This window comes from Loxodonta africana, chromosome X, assembly GCF_030014295.1.
Source record: "Loxodonta africana isolate mLoxAfr1 chromosome X, mLoxAfr1.hap2, whole genome shotgun sequence".
NCBI lineage: Eukaryota > Metazoa > Chordata > Mammalia > Proboscidea > Elephantidae > Loxodonta > Loxodonta africana.
Genome location: NC_087369.1, coordinates 130,427,571 through 130,444,776, shown reverse-complemented (window position 1 = coordinate 130,444,776; position 17,206 = coordinate 130,427,571). Strand labels below are relative to the sequence as shown.

The 17,206-nt window shown below is 39.0% G+C and overlaps 1 protein-coding gene across 5 annotated transcripts in view; it reads right to left on the bottom strand.

Moving 5' to 3' along the window:
• Nucleotides 1-17,206, bottom strand: part of LOC111751848 (uncharacterized) — a 72,687-nt gene that overhangs the window by 50,679 nt on the left and 4,802 nt on the right. The window contains exon 3 of one of the 5 annotated variants that reach the window (XR_010319835.1): nucleotides 1-17,206. This exon is cut by the window's left edge and continues 38,301 nt beyond it. The exons of the other annotated variants lie outside the window; for them this stretch is intronic. The gene's annotated coding sequence lies outside the window, so the exon portion shown is untranslated. 5 annotated transcript variants of the gene reach the window in all.

The following is a 17,206-nucleotide window of genomic DNA, read 5'->3' as shown; positions in this document are numbered from 1 at the left end:
ATTATTCCATTGTATATATGTACCGGGGCCCTGGTGGCGCAGCAGATAAGAGCTCACGCTGCTAACCAAAAGGTCAGCAGTTCGAATACACAAGCTTCTCCTTGGAAACCCTGTGGGGCAGTTCTACTCTGTCCTATAGGGCCACTATGAGTCAGAATCGACTTGACGGCAACAGGAATGGGTATGGGTATATATGTACCACATTTTGTTAATGCATTCATCTGTCAATGGGCATTTAGGGAATGTCACCAATGTTATTGGTGTCATTAGAATAATTTAATTTTTTAACATTTTGTCCATTGTGCTTTTAATGCCACCTTTCAGTGTAGATGTTATCTCTACAACTCAGAAAAAAAAATTTAAAAACAAAAAAAAAGTAATCTGATTTGTGTTAAAGAGAAAATTGCTCACCGAAATATTGGCAGGCTAGAAAGAAACACAAAATTGTGTATTAAGTGCATGATTGATCAAATAGCTGTTATTCTTCCTGGGCAAGGGTTAAGTTTTCTGTAAGAAATTGACTTCTGTAAGTTAACTGTAAACTGTTAAAAACTTCCTTAGGTGGAGCAATAAGTGTGTGCTTATACAAAGATGTTTGTAAAATGTCTGCCCTCAAGCCATTCTTTTCTATGTTTACTTTGATCCGTATCTGCCTCATCATCACCTCCCATTGTATTATTAAAAGATGACACTGTTGGCAGAGTGCTCCAAGTGTGGGAGAGTGATTGGAGAGTCTCATTTGTAATAAAATGATCCCTACACTGGTATGTATAAAGACATCTAGCTGCCATTTGTGTGGCTTTTCACATTTACAGCTTGAAAGAACAACTCCCAGTTGCAGACTGCCTCTCCCAAACTTCCTTCTCACTCTTCTCCAACTTGAATCTTCTGCTCCAGTCAGGCCAGTCTCCTGACTCTCCCCAACGTGCTCTGTTCATTCCCAGTCTCTGTCTTCACTCACACTGTTTCCTCTTCCAAGGAAGAGCTGTCTCATCCTCTCTGCCATCCTTCAGTGCCTGTCCAGCTCAAATCCAGCCTTCTCTATGGCACTCTCCACTACTCTAGCCCTTTTGGACTTGTTCTTACAACCAGTTTCCAAGTTTCTTTTTGGGTCATTAGTTCTGACTGCCAAAGATAAAAACGAACCTACTGCACAACTTTTGTTCACCCCTTTAAGTGATAAGAGGGAATGGTCAGGACACTAACATCTGCAGTACAACTAAGCATATTATTATGGAATACCTCTGTACCTTAAAGAAATTCTTGGGCAACAAGATATGTTGCTAGAGCCCAGGGACATTTGTGCCTTCTAAATCTTTTGTCAGGTGTTAATATAGTCTAGAAACCTTGGTGTTCACTGAATTTTTTTCTGTATCTGCCACTATGAAAAGAACATGAATGGGTACTATTCCATTTTGACTAAAGAGTTCAAAGGAAATTAGACAAGAAGCAAAATAATGATTGTAGTTATTCAGGAGTTACAAAACTCTGAATTTGCAGCAAAGTAATGGATTAAGGAAACCCACTTTTATAAAAAGAAACACTGGTCATTGAAAGAAGCAAGCGGCTTCCATGGGAAGCATTTACAAAAGGATATTTAGAGTTTACTAAGGGGGGGTGTTATGGATTGAATTATATCCCCCAAAAATGTGTGTCAACTTGGCTAGGCCATGATTCCCAGTATTATGTGATTGTCCACCATTTTGTCATTTGATGTGATTTTCCTATGTGTTGTAAATCCTACCTCTATGATGTTAATGAAGCAGGATTAGAGGCAGTTATGTTAAGGAGGCAGGGCTCAATCTATAATATTAGGTTGTATTTTAAGTCAATCTCTTTTGAGATATAAAAGCAGAAGTGAGCAGAGAGACATGGGCACCTCATACCACGAAGAAACAAGAGCCAGGGGAATAGCATGTCCCTTGGACCTGGGGTCCCTGTGCTGAGAAGTTTCTCAACCAGGGAAGACTGATAACAAGGACCTTCCCCCAGAGCCGACAGAGACAGAAAGCCTTCCCCTGGAGCTGGCACCCTGAATTCAGACTTATAGCCCACTAGACTGTGAGAGAATAAATTTCTCTTTGTTAAAGCCGTCCACTTGTGGTATTTCTGTTATGGCAGCACTAGATAACTAAGACAGGGGTATAAAGTAAAAATAAGCTAGGTGACTCTGCTGAAGGAGGAGTGTCATTGTTGATTTAGGAGACTATGTAAGAAGACAAACTCTAGGAAACTTGCAAAAGGATTAATGCAGTAGCCAGTTATTATGATGTCAAAGAAGATAGCTCAAAGGACTCTCAGTAGAAGTTGCAGTAGGGTCCCTTTAGATCTGGAAGGGTAATTATGGCTTAGGTTTGAGCCAGTATTGTTTTAAGATAGAGGTATGTTTAAGAAGTCCCCATTCTTATTAGATGTGGGGCCTAGAAAATAAGAAATATGCAATCCAAATATCCCAGGCTTTGCCAGCTGGTGAAATGAGATCACGTTAACACTAACATCCACATTTTATCAGCTGCAAGCCCCCACCTGCTCACAAAGGAATTTAACACCCTTCCAAAAACTCTCCAGTTATTTCTGGCCATCTCAGCAGGGTGGTTACCACATGTGTTTGTAACAAGCCCACTCATGTTCTTATACTTCCGCCTACAAGTCAAGGTACCTCATCACTGCCTCGGCTGTGGATGCCCTCCACGAAAACAGCATTGTCTGTGTCAGAGTTCTGGCTCCCAAATTTCCAAAACCTGCCAATCCTTAAGGTACGAGATAATGGACTTCTCACGTAAGTCTATGATAAATTTGTCACTTAGGTCCCCCACGGCACTCTTGGAGCTCAGAATCCCAGAAAGTCCTTCATGAAAATGGTTCCTTCAGCTTTTGGCTCTATCCTTCTCCCCACTGGGACTCAAATGGAAAGAGCCAATCAGTTCTCTCTCTTCTTCCATGTGCCCCAGCAAAAAACAACAAACTAAAACTAAATTATCACTCCTGCTTCAGCCCAGATCCCAAAGTCTCCTTGGATATAGACTTATGCAAATATGTAGAGGAAGGGATAGGGGAAATTGTCATTTAATTTCTCTCAGACACAGTTCTGGCACTAGCTCCAGCCCGGCTAAGACAACCTCATACACATATAATAACACATAGGCTATATTTTTGTGGAGACTGGCAGCATAGTGGTTAAGATCTCAGCTGCTATACAAAAGGTCAGCAATTTGAATCCACCAGCTGCTTCTTGGGAACCCCATGATGCAGTTCTTCTCTGTCCTATAGGGTCACTAGGAGTTGGAATTGACTTGACGGCAATGGTTTGTTTGTTTGTTTGTTTTTAATTTCTATTAGGCTCCAAAAAAAAAAAGTTTTTTTTTCTTTTTTTTCTGGGGTGAGAATAGGAAGAGCATATCAGAGGAATGAAACAGTGGTATAAAGAGAATCTACATTTCAGGAGAATTAAATGTCTGAAGAGTCAATGACTCCCTTTATTTTTCTTTCTTACTGCTATCTTTCATTTTTTTTCAGGTTTAATTTCAATACTGAGCCAACCTCTCTTGTTCTTTCCTTTTTAAGACTCAGAAGAGGATAGAAATTAGTATTCATGGCTGAACAACCACTAGGTAAGATGGTTTTTCATCATAAGATGATATGGAAAATGATGACGTTGAGTTTGGCAAACCTCTTTGCCTTAAATTAATTCTATTTCATATCTGCAACTGAAGCCTTCTGTTCCATAAATCAGTGGAATATCTTTCCAGGGCACAACAGCCTTAATATGAAGACAGTATCACTCTCAGACTATTATTACTGCAACAGTGATGAAGTGCAAGTAACCCTCAGTCATCTCAGTATGTAGATTTTCAAACTTTCTTTTTTTAAAGGAAAAAAAAGGTCAAATTACTCTCCAAGTCTTGAAGAATTTAGAGACTTGATTTGTTTGATAGTGTTACCCACAGGAGAAATGATATCAAACCCCACTGCAATTGGTATGCTGTGACTGGTCAGCCAAAAGTGGAGAGGAGGAAAGTTCTGGAAGCTGTAGGTGAGGACTCAGGAGATCTTAAAGTCATAAGAAGTATTCTTGAATGCCAAGAGTTGCTGACCACACAAAGGAGAGCCTGGAGATGTGAAAATATTGTAAAAGGTGGAAAGTGCTATAATGAAAAATCAAATGGCTAGACTGGCCAATAGCAGTGGCTCTCGATTGAGGGAGATTTTGCCACCTAGGGAACATTTGGCAATGTCTGCAGATATTTTTCTGAAATAAAGTTTTTATCTTAGAATAATATTTTAGAGTTAACAGAAAAAGTTGCAAACATAGAAAAGAGTTTCATATGCCTCTACTTAGTATCCCCTATTGTTAACATCGTACATTCATACAATACACTTGTTACAATTAAGGTATCAATATTGATACATTATTATTAACCAAAGTTCATACTTTATTCAGATTTCCTTAGTCTTTACCTAATGTCTTTTTTCTGTTCCAGGATCCATCCAGGATATCACATGTCATTTAGTCATCATGTCTCTTCAGTTTCCTCTGGGCTGTGCCAGTTTCTCAGACTTTCATTGTTTTTGACAACCTTGACACTTTTGAGGAGTACTGGTCAGTATTTTGTAGAATGTCTCTCAATCGGAACATGATGTTATTCACATGATTAGACTGGAGTTATACTTTTTTTTGGTATAATGGGGTAGACCATAGAGGTCAAGTGCCATTTTCATTGTATCATATCAAGGATACATGCAACCAACATGACTTATCACTGATAACGTTAACCTTGATCATCTTTCCAAAATAGCGTTTGTGAGGTTTCTCCACTCTTTGAAAGCAAGTCACTATGTGCAGCCCCCATTTGAAGGGTGGGGAGTTATGCTCCAGTTCCTTGACTGGGGAGTATCTACATAAAATTATTTGGAATTCTTTTGTATGGGACATTTGTCTCTTCTCCCCCATTTATTCATTTATCCAATCATTTATCTACATCAGTATGGACTCATGGATATTTATTGCAGACATTTTTGATTGTCACGAGGGGGCAGGGAAGGCCACTACTGCTCAACATCCTACCATGCACAAGACAGCCCCCCACAACAATAGAATTATCTGGCCCAAAATGTAAATAGTGCTGAGATTGAGAAACCCTGTTCTAGAGCCTCTGATGTTCTATTCTTTTAGGAGATATTACAACTAGAAATGCAGGTCTAATTTTATAACTGAAGTAAGTGAATAAAAGTTGTGTTTTCAGAAAACTTTGTTAGAATGAGTAATTCCTTTGGTGTTCTGTAGACATACCATAGGTTTAGTTTCTCTAAGGCTTGGTATAAACAAAATGAGCTGGAAAGTTGAGGCCGCTACCCAGACAATTCTAATCCAGTGGTATCCTCTACCCACAACCCTCTTATTGAAGCAAATTTTGGCTCGATGTCTACAGATTGGCAGTCTGCAGTGAATGAATTTACTGAATATTTACTTAGCACCAATGTATAAGTTCCAGAGGCAGAGAAATCAAGGGAGGCTTTGGAATGAGCATGGAGGTAGGGAAGAGGAATGTAAAAACAAAACACCATTTCTTCCAAGGTCTACCTCCTCTACATCATGCCCTTTCACTTCCTTGCCTTGTATTATAATAATGATTCTCAACCAAGGTCAATTTTGCCCCCAGAAGATATTTAGAAATGTCAGGATATATTTGTGGTTGTCACAACTGGGGTTGGGTGGGCTACTATTGATTGGCATTTAGTGGACAGAGGCCAGGGTTGCTGTTAAACACCCTACAAAGGCATAGGACAGTTGCCCACAATAAAGAATTATCTGACTCAAAATGTCAATAGTCTGAGGTTGAGAAACCTTGGACTAGAGGGAAGGAAAACAATCTTCTGGGTTGACCAAATTAATTTCTCACAGCCAAATTAATTTCTAGATGAAGTCAGAAAACCAGTCTTGTATATCCCCTTTTAACTGTGTGCGTGTATTTTACCAATGCTTTTAATCTACTGCTTTGGCCAGATTATTGTTGGTCTGCAAAGACATTTCAGCATATAGGTACACTTTGAATAAAAGCAAGCTCCTTAACATGGCTTATAAAATCCTAAAAAATTGGACCCCCCTACCCCACACCTCTCTGACTTCTTTCCATACCTCTCCACCCTTGGCTCTCTATGATGCTTCCAGTCCCACAAGGCCCAAGCCCAGAGTGGCTTTATGACTTTTGCACTTGATTATTCTTCTGCCTGGACCACTCTTCCCCTAAATCTGGGTATCATTGGCTCCCTTTCATCATTCACGTCTCTGCTTAAACGTCAGCTTCTCAGAAAGGCCTTTCCTAATCACCCTAGCTAAAGTAAACCTCCACACAAAATACACTCTTGAGATCTTATGTTGTCCATAGCACTTATCCCTTCTGGTGTTATCTTATTTATTTGTCTTCTACATTAACATAAAACTCCCTGAGAGCAGTGACCATGTCTCTTTAGCTGAACTCTCTCTCTGTAGTGCCCCACACCTAGTCTGGCACAGAGTCAGAGCTAAATAAATGTTTGTTGGATGAATGAATGAGTGGATAAATGAGCTTTGGAGTAATACTTTTTAAATTCTGGAAATTCTGAATTTGTAGGAAACATTTTCTGCTTCTTTAGCTTCTTAAGGATAAATGGAAATTTAGGAATAAAATTTCTTTTTAAAGAACCACTTATAGTTTAATGCCACACCATTCAAGAGCACACTGCCAGTTACTGTCCAGTCAATTCTGACTCATGTTGACCCCATGTGTGTCAGAGTAGAACTGTGCGCCATAATTTTCAATGACTGATTTTTTGGAAGTAGATCACCAGGACTTTCTTCTGAGGCACCTCTGGATGGACTTGAACAACTAACTTTTCAATTAGCAGCTAAGTGTGTTGTTTGCACCGTCCAGGGACTCTTAGGAGTGCACTGTGTATTATATAAATTTGGTTAGATCATAAAACGATTTTGTTATTTTGCATGTAAATGAATAATTTATTCAAGTAATTAGGAATTTATTTAGATTTTTTTTTTTAAATAATGAAAATCTTTATCCTAGTTTTTGCCCATTTGAGAAAAACAGGAAAACCCTTAAGGACAGATGAAAGCATCACTGCTATAGTAAAAGAAATGAAACTCTTAAGACTTAGGTGTTAAGACTTAGGGTCATAAGCAGAAAAAGAAAACATTCATTCTTCAAAAATGAGTGAAAAGAAATGAGCATGAAAACCTTACTGAACATAAATGTTACCCCAAGGGAACTCGGTCTACTCAGTTTTATTTTCTGAGAGATGACTGTCAGCAGTTCCATCTTTGACACTTTGTTTCACCAGCTTCTAAAAATTGAAAGTTTACGATCTTTGGTTTTGAACTTTCAATGTAGATTATTTCTTATTTTAGGAAATTTGCAAACTTTCAGAGTTCCTTTTACATAGGGCAGAAGATGGAAGGATCAGAAGCAATCAAGAATGAAAGCCTGAGCTATTCTTACAAAATTATATTCCACAGTGCCCCAAATGCCTTCCTGGCCCCAACCCCTAAGGGTGTTGCATGTTATGCAACACTGGAAAAATACCTTTCTGATATGTCTTAAAATTGCCTTGATTATTTTCTTTTTTCTTTGAACATTTTGTTGTGATTTAGGTAGAAGTTTACACAGCAAATTAATTTTCTATACTATAATTCACACACGAAATTTTCCATGACATTGGTTGCAATCCCTGCAATGTATCAGTACTCTCCCCATTTCTGCCCTGGGTTCCCTGCTTCCCTTCCTCCTGTTTCCCTGTCCCTTCCTGCCTTCTCACCTTTGCTTTTGGGAGAATGTTGCCCTTTTAGTCTCCTATAGTTGATTGTTGGAGCCTTGGTGGTGCAGTGGTTAAGAGCTATGGCTACTAACCAAAAGGGTGGCAGTTCGAATCCACCAGCTGCTCCTGGGAAACCCTACGGGGGCAGTTCTACTCTGTCCTACAGGGTCGCCATGAGTCGGAATTGACCAGTCAGCAACGGGTTTGGGTTTTGTTGATTCTTCTATGAAGCACACGCCTCACTGGTGGTATTGTTTATTTTACAGGCCAGTCTATTATTTGGCTGAAAGATGGACTCTGGGAATGGCTTTAGTTCCAAGTTTGAAGGGTGTTTCAGAGCAGTAGTCTCAGGGGTTCCTCCAATCTCTATTAGACCTGTAAGTCTGGTCTTTTTTATGAATTTGAACTTTGTTGTACGTTTTTCACCCATTCTAACCGGGACCTTCTATTGTGTTCCTGGTCAGAGCGGTTGGAAGTGGTAGCCGGGAACCATCTAGCTCTTCTGGTCTCAGGCTAGAGGAGGCTTATAGTTCATGTGGGCCATCAGTGCTTTGGATTAATTGCTTCCTTGAGTCAGGGCCTTGATTATTTTCTAATACAGTTAAATGAAATAGCAGGAATGTCAAAAGTGGCAGGTGGGAAAAAATGGCAGACAGGTAGTAAGGGACACACCTGTAAATGGAGCAAGCCTACTATCAACTCCGTGCATTCCTTGAGTAAGGAGGAGGTTACAACCTGGAATGGACCTTAGTGGAGGGGTAGATTGAGCACATGCAGATAACCAAAAATACACTGGAAATGTTTCCTTTTTTTTTCTTTCAAGAATTACGTAAAAGAAAAGAAATCATCTTCCCCTCAAAAAATCCACATGCTTCCTCAGGCACATTCCGCATAAATTGAGTAGACCATATTTTCCTGTTTTCCTTAGATACTCCTGATATTTTTTATCCAAACAATTCAAAGCACTTTCATAATTGTGGTTATGAACTTGCAGTTAGATTATAAAACCTCTGGGAAGTTAGTATGAGGTAGGTAATGTGGCAAAATAGGATGAGTATTGAACCAGAGGTCAAGGAATCTGTATTTTAGTCCCAGTTCTAAAATAATTTGTTTTGTAACCCTGGACAAATGACTTAACTTTTTGGAGGCCCAATTTCCTCATTCGTAAATAAATAGTTGGACTCTAAATGATCTTTAAAGTCCAAGTCGCTTACAGCTCTAAAATTCTATTTGAGAAGTTCGTGTTACATGTGCAGAAATTAAAACTGTTACCTCAGTTCAAACCTGGATCAACAGAACCAGTTTAAAAAAAGGGCGGGGGGGGGGGCCCAGGGACATACGCTTCTAAGTGCTGAAGCCATGTTCCTCTCTGTATACTGGCTAAGTGCCTCATTACACTTGTACGTATGATGCTTTGCCCTCTGCCCAGAGGTTTCTTAATCTATGTTTTGCAATGTGTGTCATAGATGTTTGTTTATCAAACATAGTACAACTGATTCATACAGGACACAGCGCTATTTTCTACTCAATGCCTAAACATTTTTCTTCTCCTGAACTTTTCCAGCCTTTCACCCCATAACTTCTGTGACCTCAAATGAGGAAACTTTGATTCTCACTTATTCTGATATATTTCCTTTTCTGTGGGAAGATACTAGATTTTGAAACACCCTTTCCTCTCCCCCTTTCACTTGTAAGAATAGTTAAGTTGTAACTAATGGTGAGGTGATTCTGGCCTGCTATCATAGGAGTGCCCCTCTATGCCTTCTAACATAGGCCTCCAACTAGCTCTGAGTCATCTCATTTGTCTTTAATGAGGAGTCAAGACCACAATATCTACCTGGGAAGGGTTATATTACATTTAAGTATAGCATAGCATGAGTTTGTAGGATTAATCACGGGATTTAAATAAAAAGTCAGTGGAAAGGGTGAGGCTGGTCATCTCAGTTGAGTGTAGCTGACATGGCCATCACCTTGTTATTTATTCCCAGTTTTAGAGCTATTCTCATTTTAAGAACTGTAGCGGATAAAAACTCTGTTGAAATTCACTATTGCAGAACTTTATCAGGGAACAGATCTGATTATTATCTGAAGACCTGTTTTGATATTTTTATTACCTCTTGGCTATTTATTTTCTGTTAATTTACAAGTATACTTTGCATTAGTACACACAGATTTATGTTCAAGGATCATCATAACAACATCATTTATAATACCAGAAATATTTAGGAACCAACCTAAATGTCCCACAGACAATAGGTTGCTGTTAGTTGACATAGAGTTGGTTCAAACAATAGGGGACAGGTTAAATAGATTACATGATATCTACATACTAGAATATTATGCAGCCTTAAATTTTATGTTTTTAAAGAATATTTAATACCATGGGAGAGAGCACATGATAAAATGTTAGGTTAAAAGAACCACACAAAACTATTATATAAAATGGCCAATTTGTGGGAAAACATACGTAAGAAAAAACTGGTAAGCCTGTATTTGTCCTACTTAAGGATAGCCTGTGCATACCTTGTTTACTGGTTAATTCATCCCTGGGTAGAACTACGGATTTAAAAAATTCTTTATATACTTTTGGTGTTTTTTATATTTTCTGCAATGAATAGTTGTTGCATCTAGAAAAAGATATCAAAGCTCATTAAATTTTTTAAACGAAAGCAAATTAAACAAAATGAGATAGCATTTTTGTTTGTCAGATTGGAAAGATTATAAAAGATTAATACTATTCAATGTTGGCAAGGATGTGAGGAAGCTGGCACTACTATACACTCTGAGTAGGAGTGTAAATTGATTTGGCCCTCTTAAAAAATAATTTGGCAGTAACTTTTAAAATTTAAAATGCACAGACTGACCCAGCATCATTTTCACTTACAGGGCTCTGCTGTAGAGGAATGCTTGAACAAATACACAAAGATATACACACAGGGATATTCATTAGAACACTATTTGTATAAGTGAAAAATTGAGGGAAAATCCTGAATGTTCACCAGGAGGGATATAGTAAATACATTATGATATATACATACTATGGAATACTGTGTTGTTGTAAGGTATCATCAAGTCAGTTCTGACTCATAGTGACCCTATATACAACAGAACGAAACACTGCCCAGCTCTATGCCATCCTCACAATTGTTGCTATGTTTGAGCCATGGTTGCAGCCACTGTGTCAATCTATGTCATTGAAGATCCTCCTCTTTTTGCTGATCCTCTACTTTACCAAGCATGATGTCTTTCTCCACGGACTGTTCCCTTCTAATGTTTCCAAAGTACCTGAGATGAAGTCTTGTCATTCTCTCTTCTAAGGAACATTCTGGCTGCACTTCTTCCAAGGCAGATTTGTTCATTCTTCTGGCAGTCGATGGTATATTCAATATTCTTCACCAACACCATAATTTGATGGCATCAATTCTTCTTTGGTCTTCCTTATTCATTGTCCAGCTTTCGCACGTGTATGAGGAAACTGAAAATACCATAACTTGGGTCAAGTGCACTTTAGTCCTCAAAGTGACATCTTTCCTTTTCAACATTTTAAAGAGGTATTTTTGAGATTTGCCCAATGCAGTATGTCATTTGATTTTTTGACTGCTGAGTCAGTGGGTGTTGGTTGTGAATTCAAGTAAAATGCGATCCCTTGACAACTTCAATATCTTCTTCATTTATCATGATGTTGCTTACTGGTCCAGTTGTGAAGACTTTTGTTTTCTCTATGTTGAGGTATTATCCATACTGAAAGCTTTGATCTTCATCAGTAAGTGCTTCAAGTCCTCTTAGCTTTCAGCAAGCAAGGTTGTGTCATCTGCATATTGTAATTTGTTAAAGAGTCTCCCTCCAAACATAAGATTGTTAATGAGTCTTATTCCAATCCTAATGCCAAATTCCTCTTCATATAATAGAGCTCCTCGGATTATTTTTTGTCTGATAGCCAATACCAGTCCATTTCAGCTCACTAATACCAAAGATATCGATCTTTATGCATTCCATTTCATTTTTGAGGACTTCCAATTTTCCTAGATTCATACTTTGTACATTCCACATTCTGAATATTAGATGTTTACAGCTGTTTCTTCTCATTTTGAGTTTTGCCATATCCACAAATGAAGCTCCCAAAAGCTCTATTCCATCCATGTCATTAAGGCTGACTCTATTTTGAGGAGGCAGCTCTTCCCCAGTCATATTTTGAGTGCATTCAAACCTGAGGGACTCATCTTCAGGCGCTATGTCAGACAATGTTCCCCTGCTATTCATAAGGTTTTCACTGGCCATTTTTTTCAGAAGTAGACTGCCAGGTCCTTCTTCCTAGTTGGTCTTAGCTCAGCTGAAGCCTTTCCACCATGGTTGACTGTGCTAGCATTTGAAATATCAGTGACATAGCTTCCAGCATCACAGCAACACACAAGCCACCGGAGTATGATAAACTGATAGACATGTGGTGGATTAAAAAAAGGCAATAAGAGCCAAAACACGACCTTGAGTACATGCTACCTGAATTTGGAGACCATCTCAAGAAGAGATTTGACACATTGAACACTAACGACCTAAGACTAGACGAGTTGTGGAATGACGTCAAGGACATGGCACATCAAGAAAGCAAAAGGCCATTAAAAAGACAGGAAAGAAATAAAAAAAACAAAACGGATGTCAAAAGAGACTCTGAAATTTGCTCTTTAATGTAAAGTAGCTAAAGCAAACGAAAGAAATGATGAAGTAAGAGTTGAACAAAAGATTTCAAAGGGCAGCTCAAGAAGACAAAGTATTATAATGAAATGTACAAAGACCTGCTAGTTAGAAAACCAAAACGGAAGAACATGCTCAGCATTTCTCAAGCTGAAAGAACAGAAGAAAAAGTTCAAGCCTCGAGTTGCAATTTTGAAGGATTCCGTGGGCAAAATATTGAATGATGCATGAAGCTTCAAAAGAAGATGGAAGGAATACACAGAGTTATCGTACCAAAAAGAATTGGTCGATATTCAACCATTTCAGGAGGTAGCATATGATCAAGAACTGATGGTACTGAAGGAAAAAGTCCAAGCTGTAATAAAGACATCAGAGAAAAAACAAGGCTCCAGGAGTTGACCAAATACTAATTGAGACGTTTCAACAAATGGATGTAGTGCTAGAAGTGCTCACTTGTCTACATCAAGAAATTTAGAAGTCAGCTACCTGGTCAACCAACTGGAAGAGATCCATATTTGTGCCCATTGCAAAGAAAGGTGATCCAACAGAATGTGGAAATTATCAAATGATATCATTAATATTACACGCAAGTAAAATTTTGCTGACAATAATTCAAAAGTAGTTGCAGCAGTACATTGACAGGGAACTGACGGAGGGTCAAGCTGGATTCAGAAGAGGACGTGAAATGGAAGGTATCGTTGCTGATTTCAGATGGATCTTGGCTGAAAGCAGAGAATATGAGAAAGGTGTTTAACTGTGTTTTATTGACTATGCAAAGGCATTTGACTCTGTGGTTCATAACAAATTATGGATAACATTGCAAAGAATGGGAACTCCAGAACACTTAATTGTGCTACTGAGGAACCTGTACATAGACCAAGAGACATTTGTTTGAACACAAAAAGGGGATACTGCAGGCTTTAATCTCAGGAAAGATGCGCATCAGGGTTGTAATCTCCTCCTACACTTATTCAGCCTGTATGCTGAGCAAATAATTTGAGAAGCTCGACTATATGAAGATGAATATGGCAGCAGGATTGGTAGAAGGCTCATTAACAACCTGCAATATGCAGATGACACAACCTTGCTTGTTGAAAGTGATGAGGACTTGAAGCACTTACTGATAAAGATCAAAGACTACAGCCTTCATGGATTACACCTCAATATGAAGAAAACAAAAATCCTCACAACTCAAACCAATAAGCAACATCATGATTAACGGAGAAAGACTGAAGTTAATGATTTCACTTTACTTGGATCCACAATCAACACCCATGGAAGCAGCAGTCAAGAAATCAAAGGACATACTGCATTGGGCAAATCTGCTGCAAAATACCTCTTTAAAGTGTTAAAAAGGTGTCACTTTGAGGACTAAGGTCCGCTTGACCCAAGCCATAGTATTTTTAATCACCTTATATGTATGGAAAAGCTAGACAGTGAATAAGGAAGGCCAAAGAAGAATTGATGCCCTTGAATTATGGTTTTGGTGATGAATACTGTATATACCATGGACTGCCAGAAGAATGAATAAATCTGTCTTGGAAGAAGTACAACCAGAACGTTCCTTAGAAGCAAGGACGGCGAGACTGTGTCTTACATACTTTGGACATGTTGTCAGGAGGGATCAGTCTCTGGAGAAGGACATCATGCTTGCCAGAGTACAGGGTCAGAGGAAAAGAGGAAGACCCTCAACGAGGTAGATTGACACAGCGGCTTCAACAATGAGCTCAAGCATAACAGCAATTGTAAGGATGGCACAGGACCGGGCAGTGTTTCATTCTGTTTTACATAGGGTCACTATTAAGTTGGAACAAATCTGTCTTGGAAGAAGTACAGCCAGTGCTTCTTGGAAGCAAGGATGGCGAGACTTAGTCTCAGGTACTTCAGATAAGTTATCAGGAGGGACCATTCCCTGGAGAAGAACATCATGCTTGGTAAAGCAGAGGATCTGCAAAAGAGAGGAAGACCCTCAAACGAGACAGACTGACACAGTAGTTGCAACATGGGCTCAAACACAGCAACAAATGTGAGAATGGCGCAGGACTGGGCAGTGTTTCGTCCTGTTGCATATAGGGTTGCTATGAGTCAGCACCAACTCAACTGTACCTAAAACAACAACAGATTGAATAAGTATAGAGAAAGGATACAATTCTGACCCACACCTTTCCTGCGTTTAAACCACGCAGTATCCTCTTTTTCTGTTCAAACAACTGTCTCTTGGTCTACGTACAGGTTCTTCATTAGCACAATTAAGTGTTCTGGAATTCCCATTCTTCATAATGTATCCATAATTTGTTATGATCCACACAGTAGAATGCCTTTGCATAGTCAATAAAACACAGGTAAACATCTCTCTGGTATTCTCTGCTTTCAGTCAAGAACCATCTAACATCAGCAATGATACCTCGCATTCCACATCCTCTTCAGAATCCAGCTGGACTTTCTGGCAGTCCCCTGTTGATTTCTGCTGCAAACATTTTAGAGTTATCTTCTGCAAAATTTTACTTTCATGTGATATTAATGATATTGTTTGATAATTTTGCATTCTGTTAGATTCCCATTCTTTGGAATGGTCACAAATATGGATCTCTTCCAGTCAGTTGGCCAGGTAGCTGTTTTCTAAATTTCTTGGCATAGGCAAGTGAGTGCTTCCAGTGAATCTGTTTGTTGAAACATCTCAATTGGTATTCTGTGAATTCCTAGAGCCTTGTTTTTCTCCAATGCCTTCAGTGCGGTTTGAACTTCTTCCTTCAATACCATTGATTTTTTTTCATATGGAACCTCCTGAAATGGTTAAGCTGTCAAACAATTCATTTGGTATAGTGGCTGTGTAGTCCTTTCATCTTCTTTTGATATTTCATGTGTCATTCAATATTTTGCCTACAGAATCCTTCAACATTGCCACTTGAGGGTTGAATTTTTTCTTCAGTTCTTTCAGCTTGATAAATGTCAAGTGTATTCTTCTGTTTTTGTTTTCTAACTCCAGGTCTTTGCACATTTCATTATAATACTTTGTCTTCTCAAGCTGCCCTTTGAAATTGTCTGTTCAGCTCTTTTACATCATCCTTTCTTCCATTTGCTTTAGCTACCCTACTTTCAAGAGCAAGCGTCATAGCCTTTTCTAACATTCATTTAGGTCTTTTCTTTCTTTCCTGTCTTTAAAATGACGTTTTGCTTTCTTCACGTACGATATCCTTGAGGTCTTCCCACAACTTGTCTAGTCTTTGATCATTAGTGTTCAGTGTACCAAATCTATTCTTGAGAAGGTCTCCAAATTCAGGTGGGATATACTTGAGGTATTATTTTGGCTCTTCATGGGCTCGTTTTAATTTTCTTCAGTTTCAACTTGAATTTGCATGTGAGCAATTGATAGTCTGTTCTGCAGTTGGCCCCTGGCCTTGTTCTGATTGATGATATGGAGCTTCTCCATTGTCTCTTTCCACAGATATAGTCGATTTGATTCCTGTGTATTCCATCCAGTGTGGTCCACATACATAGTCGTCACTTATGTTGTTGAAAAAAGATAAGTCGTTTGTCCTGCAAAATTCAATCATGTGATCTCCAGTGTCATTTCTATCACCAAGGCCATATTTTCCAACTACCAATCCTTCTTTGTTTCCAACTTTTGCTTTCCAAAACCAAAAAACAAACAAACAAACCAACCCATCACTGTAGAGCCGATTCTGACTCATAGCAACCCTATAGGACAGAGTAGAACTGCTCCATAGGGTTTCCATGGAGCGCCTTGTGGATTCAAATGCCGTAGTTTTGGTTAGCACCCGAATCCTTAAGCACTATTCCACCAGGGTTTCCTTCGCATTCCAGTCACCAGTAATTATCAATGCATTTTGAATGTGTGTTTGATCAATTTCAGACTGCAGAAGTTGGTAAAAATCTTGAATTTCTTCATCTGTGGCATTAGTGGTTGGTTCGTAAATTTGAATAATAGTCTTATTAGCTGGTTGTCCTTGTAGGTATATGGATATTTTCTTATCACTGATAGCGTACTTCAGCGTAGAACTTGAAATGTTCTTTTTCATGATGAAGATGATGTCATTCCTCTCCCATTTGGCATTCCCAGCATAGTAGACCATATGATTGTCTGATTCAAAATGGCCAATACCAGTCCATTTCAGCTCATTAAATGCGTAAGATACTGATCTTTATGTGTTCCATTTCATTTTTAACAACCTCCAGTTTTCCTAGATTCATACTTTGTACATTCCACGTTCCGATAATTAGTGGATGTTTGCAGCTGTTTCTTCTCATTTTGAGTCATGCCACATCAGCAAACGAAGGTCCCGAAAGCTCAACTCCATGCGTGTCATTAAGGTCGACTCTACTTTGAGGAGGCAACTCTTCCCCAGTCGTCTTTTGAGTGCTTCCAACCTGGGGGCTCATCTTCCGGCACTATATCAATGTTCTGCTACTATTCATAAGGTTTTCACTGGCCAATTTTTTCAGAAGCATACCACCAGGTCCTTCTTTCTAGTCTGTTTTAGTCTGGAAGCTTAGCTGAAACCTGTCCACCATGGGTGACCTGCTGATATTTGAAATACCCAGTGGCATGGCTTCCAGCATCACAGCAACACACAAGCCACTATGGTACCACAAACTGACAGGTGTGTGGTGACATCAATGAACAGATGATATTAAAACTATGAACTAGAACCCGTGTTTCTCTTAAAATGCTGGAGATACTTCTGGAATA